The following is a 7741-nucleotide window of genomic DNA, read 5'->3' as shown; positions in this document are numbered from 1 at the left end:
CCACCGGGTCCGGAACTCTAATCGGCAGTCCACTACATGGGAGTTCAGTGACATAGCTATTACACTAACTGCTAGTCCCCCTAATTATAATATTTTAATGGCTAAAAATGTTGAACTTTTTATGTGCTAATTTGCCATTTGTTTATCCTATTGGGTAAGATGTCAGTTTAATTTCTTTGCATTTCTAATTGGGTTGTTTTCTATATTATTGTTGAGTTTAGAGAGTTTTTATATATTCTGGACACAAATTGGATATTTGGCTTGCAAGTGTTTTATTCTGGTCTATAGCTTGTCTTTTCATTTTCTTGACAGTGTCTTTAGCAGATTAAATGTTTTCTTTTTCATGAACTCCAATTTGTCAAGTTTTTCTTTTATGGGTAATGTTTTTGGTGTTGTGTCTAAGTTGTGTCCTAATCTCATTGCCTAATGAAGATTTTCTTCTGCGTTTTCTTCTAAGAATTTTAAAGTTTCCTATTTATTGAACTGTTTTGCCCTCTGGTCAAAAATCTATTGCCCATATCTGTATTGGTCAATTTCTGGGTTCTTTATTTTGTTGCATTGATCTGTGTTTCTATTTGCTAATACTATACTGTCTTGATAACAATAATCTTATAGTAATCTTTAAAATTTCCAAATTCATTCTTTTTCAAAATAGTTTTAAGTCTTCTACTTCCTTTGTCTTTCCATATAAATTTTAGTTTAACTTGACTCTATATACCAAAAAAAAAATATCATCTAGGGTTTTTATTGGAATTATATTAGATCTGTAGATCAATTTGGGAACAGTCTACATTTTTATTATGTTGCCTTCATATTCTTGAAGATGGTACAGCTCTCCATTTATTTAACTCTTGTTTAATTTTTTCATTAGCATTTTATAGTTTTAGAATACAGATCTAGAAAATACTGTTTGATTTATGCCTATTTAATTTGGGAGGGAACATACTATAAACAGTATTGATTTGGGGGCCAGCAGATGGCTTAGTGGTTATGTTGCTGGATTCCCACATGGCTAACCAAGGCCTAAACTCGTTGACTTGAAAATCATGCCAGGCATGTGTGTGTGCATGCACAGAATCTTTGGAGGAGAATGGAGGAGAAAGACACATCCCCCCTGGGGAGTGACTTATCTATCACTTTCCCTCTCACTCTCACTGTCTCTGTCTCTGTCTCTCTCTCCTCCCAGAAAGTGCCCTAAGCCAAAATATCTACAAATAATAACGTATTGTTTCTAAAAATAGTTTTCCAAATGTACTTGCTGATAGAAGAAATACCACAGATTTTCTTCACTTTGTATCTTGTGATCATGCTAAACATATTTCTAGGAGTATTTTTGTAGGACTCTTATTTTCCCCCAGATCAGTCTATTGAAATCTTAAACTCTCTTCGAGGACTTTTTAAAATACAACTCCTCTCTGAAGACTTTCCAGTTCTACTTAGCAGATGTGATTTCTCCCTCCATTAAATACACAAGTCATTTTGTCCCTACATATCACTTACCCATTTTCTCCCATAGGATGGTGACTTAAGTGCTTTTCTTGTCCCTTCAGTGTAAGAAATGATTATCATGTTTGTGCTAGTCAAAATTCTGTTTCTTCTCACTGTGGGATATTAAGCAAGTTTTCTAAAATGTTGACCTCTAGTTTTTTTTTTATTATTTGTAAAATGGGAATAATAATAAATATTTTGTAGGTTTATTGTAAGAACAATATATGCTAGTAACTGCATAAATATTGTTTCTTTTCACTGTTTTTCTGGAAGTATACTTTCTTGAGAATTTATTGCTACATATTTGCTTTAATCCTCTACAGAACCTAGAATGGCACAGGTGTTCTGTAAATGTATGTTTAATTGTAGACAGAATTTAGCACAGAGCAAGCATACTGTTTATGCTTAGAAAACTCTAGCTTAGAACTCTACATTGCTTCTATAACAAATTTTAATATTAAGTGATAGTGAGGATCTTTTAAAAATTAGTCCACCTGCAGCTTTACATAAGCAAAGCATGTGGAGAAAATAAGTTACACCATATTCTATTTAATAAACTAAAGTAAGGTTACCATAAGCTGGGTGGAGGGTTAGGGCAGAAGAGTCAGGAGAAGTGAGAAGATAATGATAGCCATTAGTGAGTGCTGAAAGAATGAACAGTAACTGAAGAATGGATTGAAGTATAAGAATTTCCAGGTTGAAAGAGATTACTCTGGAATTTCAGGTAGAAAAGGCGAGTAGGTGAGTGTGATATTCTATGCATTAGAGATGAAGAGTAGTGTTTTCACTGCCACTGGTGCCTGGAGTTTCCTGGTAAGGTGAGAATTCTACTATGGCTATCACAGTGCCATGAGGCTACCTCACCAGTTGACTGAATCCTGAGGTGCCTATTCATGCACTGCATCACAATCACGGATGGCTTTAGTTAGGCTCCAAGAACTTGAAGTTGCCTGATTGTTTCAGTAAGTATGGACTACTGTAACAAAAATGTCGTAGATGTGGTGTCTTAAACATTTATTCCTCACAGTTCTAGAGGCTAGCAAGTCAGAGATCAAGCAGCCAGCAGAGCTAGTATCTGGTTTATGGACAGCTGGTTTATGGACACCTATCTTCCCTCTGTATCCTCACATGGCTGAGTGAGAGAGATTATCTCTCTGCTGTGTCTTCTTACAAAGATACTAATCCTATTCATAAAGGCTCCACCCTCAGGACCTAATTACCTCCCAAAGGCTCTTCCTTCAGTTACCATCACATAGGGGATTAGGCTTTGACATCTGAATTTTGGGGGGAGGGACAAATATACTAGATCCATTGCACCTGGGTAAAACTGTTGATATTTAAATCTTTATTAACTGGGTCAATTTTCAAAGCAGAGTAAAGAAGGAAAATGTTTTTAGGATAATTACATTAAATACTGTTTCATCTGGTAGTATGTATGTATGGAGTTTAGGGTGTCAGCATGACTCCCATGTGGCAGTCTAAGAGCAGGCAGCATTCCTGAGGGAGTCCAGCAGGGTGCACTAAGAGGCTAAGGGAAAGAAATGCATTAGGAAACAGCACCTCATAGGCTCTGAGTGACAGCTACATGTAGTACTAAGTTCATGGCGATCTCTGATGCAAAATCAACTGAGATTGGGGTCGGAAAAGATGAGAGGTAGGTCAAATATTGCAGATTCAAACATATCTTCATTATTATTATTAGAAGATACAACTTCAATTTAAAATTTTTGAATCTCAATTCAAAAATATCCTACAAAGATTAACATGCTTTGCCCCTAAAACAAGCTGTAGCAATTTTACTTAATGATTTTATTGTTTACAGTATGAGTCTGGTACATGCTAGGCAAAATGCTTTTCGGAGAGCTTATAAATAGCTATGTTTTTAATTTGATTGTGTTTCATTATGTTAAAAAGAGAAAGGAAATGTAGTGGGGAGAGAGTTCTTTGAAAATGATATAATCAGTCCTTTTTCCTGAGATTGGTTAAGACCGAAAGTGACTATAATGGTGGTGTGTTTGACAATGAATACATGCAGTCATTTCTTAAATGCAACTCGGCACCCTTAAGAATTACTAGTAGACATGCCAATGTGATAACTGGGCCCACCCCACTTCGACTTCCCTTCTCTAGTAATACTGGATCCCAACTGAGAAATATCAAGGCTCCCCCTTGGCTGGGGTGGATGTACTCAGGGAACCACTAACTTTGCCTAAGTAAGGCCTGAGCCTTCAGACCCTCTCAAATGGTGTGACCTGCTTACACTGCCCAGTGAACAGCTCAGTCTGCTTTACACTAGAAAAATCAAGATTGGGTAAAAGAAGAATGTTCACTGCTACACTAAAATCATCTAGGCCTGGGATACAGCATAAAGAACCACATGTCTTGATATGTCACATGTCTACTATGTCCAAAGCAATTTTCCAGTTCTAAAGATAGAGCTCATGGCAACTTCACAATACAATACAAAAGTCCTCAGGAAAGAGCTGAGGACTTTAATAACATTGAAATATGCAGCCTAGGGGTTTGGAGATCACAGTCCATACACTGAATCCCATGAATTATATATACAGAATATTTAGTTAGATCAAATATTTGAGAGAAGAAAAAAAGTGAAGTTGACCTGAGCTTACTCTTCTCTTTCTCTCTTTCTTTCTTTCTTTCTTTCTTTCTTTCTTTCTTTCTTTCTTTCTTTCTTTCTTCTTTCTTTCTTTTTTTCCACAGCTTTGATTCAGCAAGAAATAGGATGAAAAATCAGAGAGAAACAGTCATGTCCATACCATGTATTTTTCTCCCTGAGGTGAAATAAGATCTTCGGCACAAATTGAATCATTACGCATCCTCAAGTCTGTTTGTAGATTTGAGTTTATTCCATTGATGTATTTGCCTAATTCTCTGCTGGTAACATTCTGTTTAGCTATCTTTTGTTGTTTATTTGAATTTTTTTATTTTTTATTTAATAAATATTTATTTTTAATGACTTATAACTATTAACTCTCAAATAACCCAGTGAAGTGAGTTCCATTAGTGAATACATTTTACAGACTGGGAAAACGAATCACTGAGAGGAGTGATATCAAGTGTAGATCCCTTAACCCACGTTCAGTAAAATGCCAGCACCCTTCTTGGGATTTTCAAGAATTCCACAGGTCTTATTTACTCCCAGTAACTTTTTGGTACAATTTTGTGCTTTGGGTGAATGTTTCCTTTCAATTATGTTTCACTTCACAGACCTGTTTCTGTTCACTGTCTTGTGTCTAACAAGCTAAGATAAATAACCACATTTTTTTTTCTTGTTGACCCTGAACCACACCTATTCTCACAAACCTTTTTATGCCATATTCAAATTCATTGAAGGTCTGGCAAATGAACAGGTGTTATTGCATCTCAGCAGTCTAAAGTCCCTCAATTCACTATTAGAGATAAGTCACTGGCTAATATATCTCCAGTTTCTAGTGTCTCCCTCTCTCTCATCTATCCATCCATCCTGCATGTGCACATACACGCATTTCTGCATCTCTCTATGTATCTCTCTCTCTCATATCTCCATCTGTATGTATATATATAATTTTTACTGTATTTTTCTCTTCCTCCACCCTGCTCCCACCATACTCTCTCTTCTCCTATTTTATATTCTATTCACCCCAAAATCATACCTATAATGAGTTTTATATCCAGAATCTCCCATTAATATCATTTTAAAAGAATAAAATAGGTCTATCTTTGAGGTTTAAATTACACCAACTCACTAAGGGATAAAAACAACTCTAGGAAATTGTAGCCTTATGTAATAATCAACTCTTTTCTCCTTATTATCATTAAAATATTGCTTATGAATTTATATTTGTTTTAGTAAATATAAACTTATAGACTGTTAAAATGACAGAAGCTTTCAATGTCATATGGTTGGATCCTCTTAATGGACTAGTAGTTCTCAAACTTGGGTGCATATTAGAATCAACTAACAACTTTAAAAAATATTTATGTCTGGGAGAAGCCATAGATCACCTGATTAAATTGGTTTGGGGGTGTTGTCTGGCTTTAAACAACTTTTTTGGGGGTCAGCTACAATGGTGCAGTAGTAAGATAGTTCTCTGCAATTCTGGACCCATGTGGTAAGGTCCTGGGTCTATGTCTCAGGGTTCCCCTGTACATAATGCTTGTGTACATGCCTATGGTGTTGACTGGCTGAGGCTGGGGGTTGATTGTAGTGAGCAGACCATGTTGGGGGTGTTGCTCTCTCTGTCTCATGGAATAAATAAACAGATTTAAAGAAAAAATTTTTTACAAGCTTCAGGTGATTCTTATGATTCTTAACTTGACTGTTACAGATGTAGAAAAAGACATCTACATAATGTCAAATAAGGACAGAGCTACTTTTCAAGTTATTTGGATATTTAATTCCAAGTTCTATTGTTTACCGTTACTTTGGGCAAGGGTCTCAGTGGTTTTCTGAATCACTTATGCACACTTCAACTCTGTCTGGGTACAAAGTTGGGAAGTGTTGAGAGTTGGCCTGGTAGAGACCAAGAAGATGTGTGCATGTACATGGGAGTTGCACTGCTCTTTTAGGGGGTTGTTCCTAGCATGTTTAAAATAATTATTTATATTTAATTAAAATGATTAAACACAAGGGCTTTTTTAGCCAGATTTATAAAGGGAAGAGAAGGAAGTTAAGGAAAGGATAATAGAGGACAGCTGTTTTTGATATATTGCAAAATCCTTCATATTGAACTGCCTTGAATTACCACAAACTTGGTGGCAAAAGGACACTGATTTAGGAGCCAGCAAATGGCATGGTGCAGGATTCCCATATAGGTGGCCAAGGTTTGAGTCCTGGGTTCAGTTTCTTGAAAATCATACTGGATGTATGTGTGCATCCGTAATCCTTAGAGAAGAATGGAGGAGAAGGGATTGTGGCATAATCATCCTCTCTGGGGAAGGGGATGCTTTCTCACTTTTTCTCTTTGTGGTGAATGTTTGTGCTCTATGGCAAAAAATGGGGGCACTCATTTATTAATTTATTGGTTGTGGGATGTAAGTTTGGAGTATATAGCTGGGCTTGACTTACGGTATCACGTGGTCAAAACTAAGGTGCAAGCCAGATGAAATTCTCATCTGAAGGCTCCAGAAAGATTATCTTGCAAACTCATTCTTACCATTGGAAACTTTCAATTTCTTTTGGCTCTAGGATTGATATTCTCCAATCTTTGCTAGCTTCTCTGAGCATCTGAAGGTCACCTGCATTCCTTATTACTTTGTCCCTTTTATCTTCAAGCCAGTGATAGTGTGCTGGTCAAAATTTTATTGTATTTTGAATTTTTAACTTACTTCTCTGCACTTAACATTTAAAATGCTCTGTGTTAAAAGACTCATGTGACTAGGTCAGACCCGTCAGAAGTTTCCTTATCTTAAAAGTCCACTGATTTGGAAACTTAATTACATCTGCAAAACTCCTTCACAGTAGTACCTAGGTGAATGTTAGAGTGAATAACTTCAAGAAAGTATATGTATACTAGGCATGAGAAATGTTGAGCCATGTTGATATTTTGCTTACCATACTCTAGTCAAGATTTATATATCAGTTGAATGCTTTTTTTTTTCTTATATCATTCTTAATTCTGAGAGAAGTATTGAAGTATTACTTAAAGCTTTTCATGAAATACTGATGAAAGAACAAATCTATTTAAGGAAATTAATTAACCAAATGGCCAATCAACATAATTCCTAAAATGTAAGAATAAATCAATCTTTCTTCCCCTAAATGTTAAAGTAAGAAACTATTTTCTCTTTACCAAAACTCATGAACAGGGTAGGAAGAATATTCTGGGGCAAATAAAACAATACCTAAATAAGCATACTGAGTGAAAATGATCAGTGGCTTTCAGAAACTTGAAGTAAAAGAGTATGTATGTGTATGTGTGTGGTATTTTAGAGCATACCTTGCCCCGTCAAGGTCCAAGTATCTGAGGCCACAGGTATGCGCCACTATGCTTGATATTTTAGAATGGACTGGGAATCAAACCAGGTCTCCAATGTGGCCTCACCGTGCCAAGCAGCAGTATCCAGCATGATCTACTATGGCTAGGCTGAAGTAAAGATTTTAGGCATAGAGTACCTTGGCCAGATTTATATTTTAGAAACGTCAGCCTGCCATCAAAAGATGGATAGGATGGCCAGGTGTTGGAAGGAGTGGCTTGAGGACTACATGATCAGGCTGGAAGCTTCCAAATGGGAAGTGATGATGTCTGTGGCA

General features: G+C 36.3%; 1 pseudogene; it reads left to right on the top strand.

Annotated features, from left to right (window-relative positions):
- Positions 1–3089: 3089 nt before the first annotated feature.
- The window catches only part of LOC102488571 (DNA repair protein RAD51 homolog 3 pseudogene), a 24252-nt pseudogene continuing 19600 nt past the window's right edge, over positions 3090–7741 (top strand).

This window comes from Tupaia chinensis, unplaced genomic scaffold (assembly GCF_000334495.1).
Source record: "Tupaia chinensis unplaced genomic scaffold, TupChi_1.0 Scaffold149798_1, whole genome shotgun sequence".
Lineage (NCBI taxonomy): Eukaryota > Metazoa > Chordata > Mammalia > Scandentia > Tupaiidae > Tupaia > Tupaia belangeri.
The sequence above is the reverse complement of the archived record's forward strand: the minus strand, read 5'-3'. Positions and strand labels throughout refer to the sequence as shown.